Genomic DNA, 14761 nt, shown 5'->3' with positions numbered 1-14761 from the left:
TTGCCTCTTGTGTTTTTGCTGTGTGTTGGACTCCGTTTTGCTGGTCTAGCTGCTTTGGACACTTTGCCACTGCTGTTCAGTGCCAAAGTGCGAGTGCTCCCTTGGTAAATTGTTCTTATGGATTAGTGACTTCATGATTGGCATATTTGATTAACTTGTCAGACCCTAGTATAATGCACTGTGTGTGCACAGGGCCTGTAAATCAAATGCTGCTAGTGGGCTGCAGTGATGGAGCGGTAATTTCTTCTGGTAGTTTCTCAATGCAAAACCTTCATGCTACCTCTAATTTACCGCTCAAAAGGTGTTGGGCCCTTCACACCATGTATTACCTTCAGGAGATTTTAAATAAAGATGAACAGTCAAAAATGCAATTTATTATTCAAGCCAATAAAGAGAGTTGTTGAGTATTTTAAAGGGTTTTATTTTCTAGTCAAAAGTTAAGTTTTTCTCTGACCCTTTATTCATTAGTAAAATATCAATCAGGTTACAGAATTTGGAAAACAGGAAAAATAGCATTAATACAGAACACATTACAGTCTGCATATAAGCATAACATGTAGGAAAGAAAATGTGGCGCAAAATATCAGTCAAAATTCTTAAAGAGTTTCTAAGAAAAATAGTCTTGCAAAGCTAATCAATAATTAAATAGTTGGCAAAAATCTCCCATTAAGAGAAATAAATGCATAAAACAAATAAATCTTTTTAGACCTAATTAATTAGTCAAAACATAAACTTAAAGTTTAGCATCTAAATCTAAAGAGTCTTTCTATCTGTTGCTGCTCTGTGCATCTCTGTGTCTAAAGAGTAAAAAGGAGGGAGACAGCCCGCCCTTTACCAGACCTCAAAGGAATGTGGCCTGCAGTGCCAAAATATGACGTGGAAGCAAGAAACCTCCCCCTGACTCTCCTCGGACGCACCTCCCCTTCAGCAATCTCCCGGGACGTTTCGCGTACCTAACCCATAGCAGCCAGCTGAGCTGAGAAAGCCAGCCCCCATCCAGAGAGGACATTATTTTATACTCTAATTATTGGCAGACTACACAAAGATGTAGCATCTTTCAGGAAAACCTGTACGTGATTGGTAAGTCATGATGGCATGAGTTCTCACTACCCTGACTCATTCTAAAATCCTGACTTTACCAGTTTTAACAAAAGAAGCATACATGAATAACTACATTTATAAACATTTGCAACATTTACTAAGAAAAATGTTTCATTCTAATTCTCTTCCTTCCCTTCTCAGCGCAATCAGATGGATACTTTTAACTAACTGGTACATTGGCACAGTCACAAGAATCTACAGTTCAAGATGTCCTTCACTTCTTGTCATGAGGAAAGCTGCCACAGTCTGCGCATGCTCCCTTCTCATTAAATTGCAAGCCATAGCGTTGATGAATTCACAGGCAGCCATGTTTTGTGTAGGCCCCAAAAATAAAACAAACACAAAGATAATATTATTTTCATGTAAATCAGCCCATTATGTTTCCCAACTCCATACTAATAGCCCTTATAAATGTTTACCTAGCCAAGTTATTAGTATAAAGCTGCTTTTTCTAATTTGTGTACAACATGCAAAAATGTACAATGTGCAAAATAGCATCTTCATGCTTTAGTGTAAATTGTAAAAGCACACACAATTAATATTGTGCACACAGCAACATGCATTAGTGTTTTAGATAGCTTTTCATGCAAAAAGCATTTAATCCCCTGTGTAGTGTTTGGTGCATTTGTTAATTCACACACATTATAAAAAGAGGTGTTATTTAACTGAAAATATTTATCAAAATATGCAACAAGTCAAAGTCCTTTAAGACAGAAATAGTGAATTTAGATTACATGGGATGAGCTGGGAAGAGAGAAGCACATTCTATTAATCTTCAAAGCTAAAAAGGCCACTTTTCTCTACACTGCAAAAACACATGTTAATTCAGCAAAAGCATTTCAGACTGACTAGGCCTCACTTCCATGTTTTTCATGTGCCATGTTTTTAACTTGCACCAAAATGTGTGTGGCAATTTAAATGCAGTCTGTCTGTAGCACAAAAATAAAACAATGCCTGACTGCAGATGGAATCTGCTCCATCGATCCACCCTTCTATTGATTCAAATCATAATAAAATGATTTATAATTCATCACACATATTTCATTTCACAAGTGACAATATCTTTTTTTTTAATTTATTTTTTTTAAATTGCAAAAGCTGAGCATATAACAATGTTACTTCTATTTCTAAGGCAAACACAAGTTTGGTCTGTAATCAGATCATATATAGCCAAGCTCAAATGTTTTAGTGCAGAGATCTGTAAGTAGCTTCTTGGAACAGTAAGTCTTCTTTAAATCAAGTAACTAAAATAATAAAAAAGGAGAATTCAACAGGACAGTTTCAGCATTTCTTTGCTCTTTATCTTCAGCTTGCCATCGGAATGGCTCATACAGTGTGGCATTCTGTACTTTTTCCATGCAAATTAGACTTCTTAGATGCTGAGAAGCTCTGACAGAGCACCATCAATCCTTTTGCACTTTTTCAACCAAGGCCTTTCACTCTTATTTTCACTTTGATCAGATTCAGATGTTTCACCACAGCATCTCTCAGACCAAAGCTGTTGCACCATCCATTATGCAGATCTTGTGTAGCAGCTGCAATCTTGTGAGAAACTGCACACTGTACATCAACCAGACCTACACAGCAATGGCTAGTGTTCTCCTCAGGGTTTTCCACAAGTGCATTTGCATATGCATTTTCAAGCCACTTTAGTGTTGCTGAAACACAGTCTTTTACAAAAGGTACCTCAGTGCTGCCATTGTTTTGCTTTATTATGCTTGACACTTCAGGCAGATAGCTACAATCCATTCCTTGTCCAATCTGTTGTTCTGCACTCATTATCTTTGAGAACCCATTATGATCTGATTTCAGAGAAACTGGCAATCTATACCTGGGCATCAGTCTTTGCAATAACACTTTTGCCACTATGCAGTTGTCACTTTTCTCAAAAACAGTTCTGATGCAACCCTGTTGTTCTGCTTCAAAAACATTTTCTTGAGCCTCTTTTAATTCAACTGTGAAGATTCCATTGAATGTATATGCTAACAGAACACAAATTTGTTCAACTGAATTAGCATTTCTCTCTCCCATGACAACATTGACTCCCAATTGAGCAGATATACTGCATGTTATGGTAAGGGCAATCAATTTCGAATTTTGGGCTGGGGTAATTACTGAAAGCCATGAAGCTTTGACAACATAATGTATAAGGAGCACAGCATGTGCTGCTTTTAATGTGTCATCTTTCAAACATGGGCCATCTACAAAATGGACATTGTTGGGCTGACTCAGACGTTCATCCTTAAAGTCTGAATTTGGCTTTATGCATATTTTCATGATATTTAGACACTCATATTCGTTTTCATCATAATCCAATTCATTTGCTGACATTTCTGTGAAGTTTGGGTCAAAGGTCATTGGGCAATATATCACAAACCTTTGAACACAGTCATCTTTTTCAATAGGCAATGAGAGAGCGCTGCCCTCCCTCTCACTGCAAATTAGTGTATTTTCTTTCAAATAAACTTTCATTCCTAGTGCTGGGGCGCGACATTTTTTCTCTTTCAACTCTAGGAATGCTTTTGTGCAGTTGTTGTCCAATGGAAGCGGATCAGACACACCTGAGTGTGTCAGCCTCAGTAAAGGCTTAGCCACTAGGGAAAGGTTTAGTAACCACTCTCTACAGCAGCTAACCATTCCCAAAAATTTCCTGACTTCTTTCTGAATTTGAGGTGGATTCATCTTGGAAATTATTTCCACCTTCTCTGGTGACACCTTTCTACCTCCCTTTCCAATTTTGGGTCCCAGATATTCATCTTCTTTTTGACAGTATTCCTGACTATTCTCATCCAATGGCACTGTGACATGAACTTGGCAAAAATCAATAAAAGTAAGCCATTCCTCACCACATGGAATGTGAAAAAATATATTGGCTGGATTCGGTACCACAGGACAACAAGGAAAAAATATGCTTTTAATCTCCTGCACTATTCTGTTCTTTTCATTTATTTTCTGTGAACCCGTGATCAGAAAGTTACATAAACTTCCAATCAATTCCATCAAAAATCCTTTTATTGGTAAAATGTATGTAACCGATTGTGTTCCTGAATAGATGTCATCTTGTTCTAATTTTAACAAGACATATTCAGTACATTTTATTAATCTGGCATCCTTCTCTGTGAACTCTCTTATTTCTGTGTTTATCATTTTTTCAAAAGCAGAAGGTAATTTTTCAACTGTCTTTTCTGAAAACAATGCTACAACTGTCTCTTGTTGGGCCATTTTAAAATTTACATCCTCATCAGGAATCTGAAAAATAACATTATCTGGTGTACAGTAATCTGTGCTGCTTAATTTGCAAAATAATTGTTTTCCTGGTAGGCCTGAGTCACAGACAACAGTTTTGCAATTTTCCTGAAATGGGCCTAATTTTGGTGCAAATTCTTCTAACGCTGTGTTTGTAATTTCTCTGTTTAAAACTCCTGCAACTAAATCTGGACTTTCCACTGCCTTCACAATGGAATTGGTAAATTCAGAATTGTGAGTGTTAAAACTCTCATTTGCAAACATAGTAACCTGTTGGACTGGGTTCTGTTTTTGTCTCTGGATATAATTCACATTTGCTCTGGACAACCTATTTAAATTAACTTTAGCATTTTCCATATTTTGTGGGACCATCTGTGCTTGAAAGATTCCTGCCATTGGTACCAGTTTCTGAACTGACATTTGCATTTGCTTAGCTGGCATATTTTGCACCTGCATTTCTCCATGTTTTTGTGCATCATGTTTAAATTTATTTTTCTTCTTCCAATGCTCAAATCTGTTATAAAGATGGCAAAAGGACACATTTTCCAGCAGTACAACACCCATACCTAAATTTGCACAAACCAAAACACCTTTACTTCCATCCTGTGTTCTTTTAATCTGTACCCAATCAACATCCTTTGCTGGCACTCTGCCCTTTAGGAAATAAATCACTGCTATATTTTCCTCCATAACAACAAAAAATGATGGTGCATTCATGCAACCCCTTTTCATAGTCTCTTCACCTGGTATTTTTACAACTTTAGATTCAAACCACAATTCTGTTTGCATGGCAATGTAAAAGAACATTTCCACATTAATGCACAACTCTTTTAACCTTTTGGATGCTCATGACAAGGCCAGCTCGTCATGCAGTACACTGGAGCTGTGCTTATGACGAGCTGACCTTGTCATGAACAATGGGTTTTGAGGATGCTCAGCGCCCAGCGGGAATTACCTTAGCAGCCAAGGTGTTAAAATGTCATCAAATCCATCAACTTGTGGGTACCACAGCATAATTCTGTCTTTCAATTGTGGGAATGTGTTCAGAAATGCTGCAAGTTCACTTTTATTCTGTGGCATAGGAACATACATTTCCCCCACATTTTCTCTCAATGAGTAAGCAAAAGCTTCTCCCTCATTCTGTTTATTATTTTTCTCAACTAAATCTGGTGGCTTCTTTTCCTTATCCATTTTCCTTGCTAGGTCTGGTGGTTTCTTTTTCTTCTCATGTTTTCTTGGCCACTTGTTTCCTAATTTCTCAAACCCATTGCATCTAAAAATATATTTTATTTCTGCAATGTGCACTTGCATTCCTGAAGAACACATTTTCTCATTTGCTTCATCATCCATGTGTACCCTAAAACTTTTCTGAGATGGAAAACTTCCTGAAACATCAGTTTCATATTTTTGAACCAAATTTGTCAGTCCATTATGTGTAGTTAATGCACATGCAGCTATTTCCTTACTAAGGGAAATTAATTATTTTTCCTGACACTGGTTCACATTTTCATTATTTAAACAGCAAGGACTGTTAATTTCCCCATGTTCACATGTTGAATTTAAACCATTAAGCTGTTTTTCATTTTCATGGCCTGTGTTAATATGTTCTCCTATGTTCTCTATATTTTTAATCACTGCTGCTTCCTCTGAGCAGGTTTGAAAAATCACATTTTCAAATATATGTATTTTATTCTGGGCTGCAGATGTTGTAAATACCATTTTCCCCTCACTTTTCAGTGCTTGGGGTAATTTCTGTTCAATAATCTGTAAATTCTGAGTTTGTGAAATAAACCCTGCCATAATCACTGATTCTACAGCTCTTTGAACTTTTTCAGTAGGGACCATATTAATTGGGACAGTCATAATTTTTCTAGGCATTATCTGTGCATCTGCAGTTTGTAATTCTTGGATTGAATCAGGCACATTTGAAGCAGTAACACCTGGAGGTATCACTGTCAGTACTGAATCAACAGGTAATGGGTCAATATAAAATGTCTGCACAGTTTTCTCAGTCTGTATTTCTCTCTGTTCAACAGAAGCAGTAGCCCCTGTAGTATTTACTAGTGCACTGTTTTCAGTATTTTTCATGGGACCCACATAAAGTGGTGGACACTCAGTTATCAATGCATCCATTATTTCATCCCCTGAATCATTATTTATTTGAAGCTCTTTATCATCATTAATTCCCTTCTCCTGCATTTGGTGCTTTACCTTTTTATCCTCACTTGCTTTCTCTCTTGCTGTCTTTCCCCACATGCCTAAGGCCTCAAATTGTGCAGCTTTAGATGGTGTCTTTATTTCACATAAGACTTCCCTTAATTTGTCAATAATTTGCAATTCAAAAGTACCATCTTTTGGAAACCTCAAAGCACCTTCTTTTTCAGTAATCTTGCACCATTGGGGAACCCACATACATGTATTTTGTCCCAAATTGATAGACATAAAATGAACAGGTGTTCCTTCAGGAGCATCACCAATAAAAAACACATTTTTCACTTTACCTCCTAACAGCTTCTTTAAACCTTCAAACATTTTCATTTTTGCAATAGTTCAATGCAATTTCTTTTCTCCAAAGCTGTCAGTCTCAATTTTAGTCAGTTTTACTCCTACCACTGACCCTCCACAAAATCTTACTGCAATATTTCTCTTAATCAATAACTCTGTTAGTAACAACATAAATACATTCGCTACTCTGTCTGTTGTGCTAAATAAAGGATAGATTTATATTCACTGCGAGTAACACATTCCACTTACCCTTCACAAAGTAAGACTTTCCGTTTACTCTTCAAACACTACAGGTAAATCCCTTCCGCTTACCTTTCACTCAAGCTCAGAAGAACCTGCTACTCCTTTGGACTTATCCTTCAGGATATATCTTAGTCCAAAGTTTCACCAGCGAACCCCTTTGCTGTCAATCAAGCTCAGAAGAACCTGTTACTCCTTTAGTGTGACCCTTTCTAGGTGATATCAGACCAAAGTTTCACCAGCGAACTCTTTGCTATCAATCACTCACACAGAAAATAGTCCCTAATTTAACACTGCCAGCCCTACCTAGCTTCTCAGTGTTATTCCAACAGATGAGTAACCTCAGTGCAGTGTGGCTTCCATTTATCACCCGCTATTCCTTCCCGGGATTCCACAGGTGTGCATACCTGCGTGTTCCAGACAAAATAGAACAAGACACTAACTTAACATGAAGAGTTAAAACATGTAATCAATAACCAAAAAAGTATGTCCTATGAAATTACCGATATAATCAATAACACCATCAATTCCAAATGAGCAAAATTTCACCAACAATAAACAAACGTAATATTTTCAACACTTCAAAAATACATGCTAGCATATTAACAACATTTCACAACCCTATTGATACTCACACCACTTCTTGCATCACCTTCCAGTACTGCTTTGCCAGTCTTCAGGTTCTGAGCATTGGAGTCAGGAATCAGGACTTGGGCATTTATCTAACTTGGGCAATTATTTTACTCCCCTCTTAAGGTCAATGATCCATTAGTTGAATAGTTGATGGTGAAATCAATAATCATTAATCACCAAACTAATCAATAATGACCATCCTCTGATTACCAAAAACTGATGGAGTGGTAATTTCTTCTGGTAGTTTCTCAATGCAAAACCCTTATGCTACCTCTAATTTACCGCTCAAAAGGTGTTGGGCCCTTCACACCATGTATTACCTTCAGGAGATTTTAAATAAAGATGAACAGTAAAAAATGCAATTTAATATTCAAGCCAATAAAGAGAGTTGTTGAGTATTTTAAAGGGTTTTATTTTCTAGTCAAAAGTTAAGTTTTTCTCTGACCCTTTATTCATTAGTAAAATATCAATCAGGTTACAGAATTTGGAAAACAGGAAAAATAGCATTAATACAGAACACATTACAGTCTGCATATAAGCATAACATGTAGGAAAGAAAATGTGGCGCAAAATATCAGTCAACATTCTTAAAGAGTTTCTAAGAAAAATAGTCTTGCAAAGCTAATCAATAATTAAATAGTTGGCAAAAATCTCCCATTAAGAGAAATAAATGCATAAAACAAATAAATCTTTTTAGACCTAATTAATTAGTCAAAACATAAACTTAAAGTTTAGCATCTAAATCTAAAGAGTCTTTCTATCTGTTGCTGCTCTGTGCATCTCTGTGTCTAAAGAGCAAAAAGGAGGGAGACAGCCCGCCCTTCATCAGACCTCAAAGGAATGTGGCCTGCAGTGCCAAAACATGACGTGGAAGCAAGAAACCTCCCCCTGACTCTCCTCGGACGCACATCCCCTTCAGCAATCTCCCGGGACGTTTCGCGTACCTAACCCATAGCAGCCAGCTGAGCTGAGAAAGCCAGCCCCCATCCAGAGAGGACATTATTTTATACTCTAATTATTGGCAGACTACACAAAGATGTAGCATCTTTCAGGAAAACCTGTACGTGATTGGTCAGTCATGATGGCATGATTTCTCACTACCCTGACTCATTCTAAAATCCTGACTTTACCAGTTTTAACAAAAGAAGCATACATGAATAACTACATTTATAAACATTTGCAACATTTACTAAGAAAAATGTTTCATTCTAATTCTCTTCCTTCCCTTCTCAGCGCAATCAGATGGATACTTTTAACTAACTGGTACATTGGCACAGTCACAAGAATCTACAGTTCAAGATGTCCTTCACTTCTTGTCATGAGGAAAGCTGCCACAGTCTGCGCATGCTCCCTTCTCATTAAATTGCAAGCCACAGCCTTGATGGATTCACAGGCAGCCATGTTTTGTGTAGGCCCCAAAAATAAAACAAACACAAAGATAATATTAATTTCATGTAAATCAGCCCATTATGTTTCCCAACTCCATACTAATACCCCTTATAAATGTTTACCTAGCCAAGTTATTAGTATAGAGCTGCTTTTTCTAATTTGTGTACAACATGCAAAAATGTACAATGTGCAAAATAGCATCTTCATGCTTTAGTGTAAATTGTAAAAGCACACACAATTAATATAGTGCACACAGCAACATGCATTAGTGTTTTAGATAGCTTTTCGTGTGTAGTGTTTGGTGCATTTGTTAATTCACACACATTATAAAAAGAGGTGTTATTTAACTGAAAATATTTATCAAAATATGCAACAAGTCAAAGTCCTTTAAGACAGAAATAGTGAATTTAGATTACATGGGATGAGCTGGGAAGAGAGAAGCACATTCTATTTATCTTCAAAGCTAAAAAGGCCACTTTTCTCTACACTGCAAAAACACATGTTAATTCAGCAAAAGCAGTTCAGACTGACTAGGCCTCACTTCCATGTTTTTCATGTGCCATGTTTTTAACTTGCACCAAAATGTGCGTGGCAATTTAAATGCAGTCTGTCTGTAGCACAAAAATGAAACAATGCCTGACTGCAGATGGAATCTGCTCCATCAGCAGCACTGATTTTGCCACTCACAGAGGCAGCCTGTAAAATGTGACTCTGGCCTGCCATTGCAGAGCCTGTGTGCAGTCTGGGACTGCCATGGCACCTTGGCAAGTGCACACACTTGCCAGTCCCTAAACCTTCCCTTTTCTACATATTAGTCACCCCTAAGGTAGGCCCAAGGTACTCCTGTGTGCAGGGTGAATTGTATGTGAAAGGTAGTACCTGCCCTGATGTGTGTGGCATGTCCTGATAGGGAAATACTACCAATTTCGTTTTTCACTATTGCAAGGCTACACGTTCCAATTGAACAGAATGGGGAGTTTGTTTATAACATCTTATAAACATAACTGGCCCTGGGAACAAGGAAGACAAATAAAGTTTGGTATGCCTGAACTCAGACTGTTAAAATGCATCTTTTAGTGAGGGTAATTTTAACATTATGTATTTGAAAATACCACTTTTAGAAAGAAGGTATTTTCTTGCCTAACCATCCAGTGTGCCTCTGCTAGGTTTGTGTATTGCACGCCTGGCTTTTGGATGACAGGGGTTGGAGAGGGGCAGTGGCTCGGGAAGTCTGATGAGTTAGGGCTGGGCTGAATAGACATGGGCTACATTTAGAGAAGGGGGAGGAGATTTCCTATCACCTGAATGGGCCTTGTCTGCCTTCAACAATGCTGTCTCCGCCTCCTGCCAGGAAGCTGTACCAGTGAGGAAATAACTGGTTTTGGCTAGGTACAGACACTCCCTGCCTTCAGAGAACAAAATATTTTTTTGTATAAAAAGAGGGGCCCAGACCCTAGACTTTTAGATCACTTCTGGGAAATAAAGAGGAACCTTTACCAAGGAAAAGAGCTGAAGAAGCTGAGGAGGAATACTGCTCCTGTGCTGTTTCCAGTCTGGGGTTGGCCTGCAGTGGCTACTTGCCTGCAAGGAAAGGAGAAAAGGACTTTGCTGCTTGATTTGTCCCCCTGCTTCAAGAAAAGATCTCCAAGAGCTTGAACTGAGCTTTCCCCTGTTCTAGAGGTCTCAGGAACAGCAAAGACCTCACCGTGTCTCCGGGCACCATCTCTGATCGTCTCTGCAGAAGAAAAAGGGTAACCAACTCTGTCATTGAGTCCATCGCAATATTCCGTGTCCTGAAAGCACTACCGAGAGCAACGCCTCACAGTGCAACGCAACCCTGGTCTCACCGACTCAGTCAACGAGCCACTGCTTGCACCTCGTCCTGATGGCACCGCACTCCACAATGCTTTGCTACATGCTGCAAGAATGTCACTGTGTCTCTCGCTGTCCGACCCGAACATCGACTGGCTCCGTCGCTGCACCGTGACCTGCCAGCACCACCACGAGCACCGACGCACCCTTCAACACAAGCCCTGGTCTCACCAACGAGCCGTTGCCTGCACTGCATCGTGAGGACACCCGCCGCCACAACGCCACTGCGACGTTTACCCCGACCGCCTCACACCGACGTGTTGGTTGCAACAAGAAAGGTACTGTGTATGAGTCTGTTGATGCTTTAGCTGGCCCATATCGACGCGGTCGCCTGGAATTGTTAGACTATGTCGTATTCAGGATCACAGTAGCCTCAGGAGGAGCTACCGAGTCGGAATAACTGTGTTTTATTGATTTCCCTGCCATTTAAAGGTTATTTTGCACAAGCACTATTTTCAAGAGAATTTTATATTGGATTTTTATAGTATTTGGTCTCATTGGTTTAGATAAAGATTTACTATTTTTCTAAACTGGTGTGGTGTCTGGTGTGGTGTCCATTTGTAGTGTTTTCACGGTATTACTGTATTTGTTGACAAATGCTTTACACACTACCTCTAAGATAAGCCTGTCTGCTTCTGCCAAGCTACCAAGGGGGTGAGAAGGGGTTATTTTAGGAGTGTAGCCCCCTTACCCTGACTAGAAGCAAGGGTCCCTATTTGGACAAATGTACCAACCTCTACCAACTAGAGACCCCCATTTCTAACACCTCATATCCACACATAGCCTAGCTACTACACTGGCTTTTTTTGGCCATCACTACAAGAGAAACACAGTCTGTTGCCTCCATTTCTTGAATCACACTATTCTTTACCAATTTGTCCAGTTCGCTCCTCATCGCTTCTTTCACCAACAAAGAAACGCACCTTACTTTCACAGCTTTGGGAATCATGCCCAGTTTCAGTTTTATACGATGCATAGTTCTAAGGTGACCTAATTATTTTCAGTAGACTTCCAGGAAATGTGCCATATAATTAGTCATTTTATGTGCCTTACAAGCACCTTCTATGTCAGACACCGAGATTTTTTTCTTTTCAAACCCAACCATCCCTTAAATTTACTGGCAGGGTATCTTTGGGCATCAAAAAATCGGAGCAATAGAAGGAATATTACCAGGTCGCCCTCCGCTCGCAAAATCCATACATAAATGACCTGGTTACATAGAACATGATAACTTGTTACATCAAGATAAGTATGTATACTCCTAGATAAGGTCACGCTCATTTATTAGTCATGCCTACCTCCAAGTGTTCTTTTTGACAAGAGTTTTAGTTTGTCAACCACCCATAAATAATCTCACATCTATCAAAGTAAAAAAAGGTGAGAGGAGTCAGAAGGTATCTTACATAAGCACCATCCATGGAGCTACTGGTTGGTACTCACCAGTTTAGCAAAACAGTGTGTTACGTGATACGTAGACACATCCCTGTATCCGGGCACACTTATGTAGTTCAGCGTGGCTGATTTCAAATAAGGTTCAAACGAGAAGGTTTTCAAAGTTTGTATATATTTGGTAAATGTTCAAGTTCATTGTACAATGGCGTTACATCACGCCATGAAATCAATTGAATGTAATCCAATGGTGTATTCAAAGTATGCTCCAATGCATTTTGGACTCGTGTAGTCCTTTATCAAGGAGCGCTGCGGGAAGGATACAACAACAGCAATTTAGATCAACGGAACCAGGCAGCTGTAAAGTGGTGCACATGCGGTGAGAGGGGTGTGTATAAGATTTGTCAGCTGTGATTAAGGTGATATCAAAGTGAGTACATGCGGCTAAAAAGAAGGTGTGGCATTTGCATGCAGTCGTTAAACTGGAAGTTATAACTGAAACCGAGTGGTTCTGTGACCATGCGTGCATTGCGGTAAAAAAAAGTGCGTTGAAATCAAACGGCGTGTGTCATGGTTAGTTTAAACGGCAGTGACTTGTAATATTAGCGCGAACAGGTGGTGGAGTAAAACGGGGTTAATGGTACAATGTGAAAGTATCTTACGCTTCCACATTGGTGTACAGCTCACATCAGTGCTGCAAAAAACAATGACAGGATCATGTAAAGTTATCAACGAACAAAGCGCTCGTGTAAAAGATGGTTCACCGCCATGCGGTCGCGGTAACTTACTGTGGAGGTTTCAAGGAGGTGGACTACGTGTCTCGAGCTTCGCGGAGATACTGCGGAGTTCGAAGGGAAAGTGTGGAATGATAGAAATAGAGAAAAGACACCCAGATTGAAGGGAAAATCACAGCGGCCATCTTGTAACGGTGAAGGTGAAAGACCAGAATGTACTACAGTGAAATTACAACACACTGGTAAATGTAACAATAAAAATGCAGAATGAGAGTACAACATATCAAACGACCTTGTTACAGGTAGCAACTCAGTTCAGTCCGATCATTAAGCCCGAAGGGCTTCAAAGATTGAAGTTTGTAAATCCACGATGTCTCACGTTGTAAGAGGGTTTTGTTGTTGTCTCTGCCCTCACAGTGGGTGACCATTTCCAATACCAAGTACTTCAACTGGGCTACACTGTGGTGCGCCTCGTTGAAATGCGTTGCCAGATTAGATTTGGTGTTCTTGGTACGAATATTTGATTTATGTTCATTGAGTCTGGTTTTAATTTTTCTGCTGGTTTTACCTACGTAGATCTTTCCACACGGGCATTTAAGTAGGTAAATCAAGTTGGCTGAGTCACAAGTGGCATCTACTTTTAAGGTGATCTCAAATCCTTTCATGGGGTGATGTATGATGTTACCACTAATTACGTTGTTGCAATTGTTGCAATGATGACACGGACGTGTACCTGTGTATTTCCTCGGCGTGTCAGTGGGTTTAGATAAAATTTCTCTGATATTCATTGGTCGGTTGTAAGCAAAGATCGGGGGATCTTTGAAGAGGTCCCCAAAGTCTGGTTCCGACGACAAAATCCGCCAGTGTCTTAATATGATTTTCTTGTAGATTTTGCTCACAGTGGAGAATTTGGAGACCAATGTCATTCTAGGATTAGGATCCTTTTTTCTGCTTTTCAAAGCTTCTGTTCTAGAGATAGTGAGTACTCTATCATGTGCCTCTTTAATGATGTTTTCAGGGTAACCTCGGGTGGAGAACCTAGAGGCCATGGTTTGGATTTGGAAATCTCTTCTGTTGTCGTCTGATACTATCCGGGTGACTCTCAGCATCTGGCTGAATGGGAGGTGTCTTTTCAGGGAGTCTTGATGGAAACTACTATATAGCAAGGTGTTATTGCGATCTGTTTCCTTGCGGTACAAATCCGTTTCGATGCCATCTGTGGTGATTCTCACTAGTACATCCAAAAATGTAATTTCTGTAGCTGAAATATTCCAGGTGAACTCAATTCGGTCATCTCTAGTGTTCAACATTGATAAGGCTGATTCCAGGTGTTCCCGGGAATCTTTCCAAATAAAGAAAAGGTCATCTATGTATCGTGCGTAAAGTTTGAGGTTGTCATTCCAATTCGCATTTGTCAAAATGTGGGTGAGTTCAAAGTTGCCCATATAGATATTTGCGTATGTCGGCGCGGCGCAATTGCCCATTGCCATCCCAGACATTTGTAAGTACCAATGATCCTCAAAACAAAAATAACTGTGGTACAAAGTAAAAATCATGAGTTCTAGAATGAAGGTTTTCAAAGGGTCTGCAATTTTCGATTCTAATAGAGCTGATTCAATAGCTTCAATTCCCCCAGCATGGGGAATGGAGGT

This window comes from Lissotriton helveticus, chromosome 7, assembly GCF_964261635.1.
Source record: "Lissotriton helveticus chromosome 7, aLisHel1.1, whole genome shotgun sequence".
Lineage (NCBI taxonomy): Eukaryota > Metazoa > Chordata > Amphibia > Caudata > Salamandridae > Lissotriton > Lissotriton helveticus.
The sequence above is the reverse complement of the archived record's forward strand: the minus strand, read 5'-3'. Positions refer to the sequence as shown.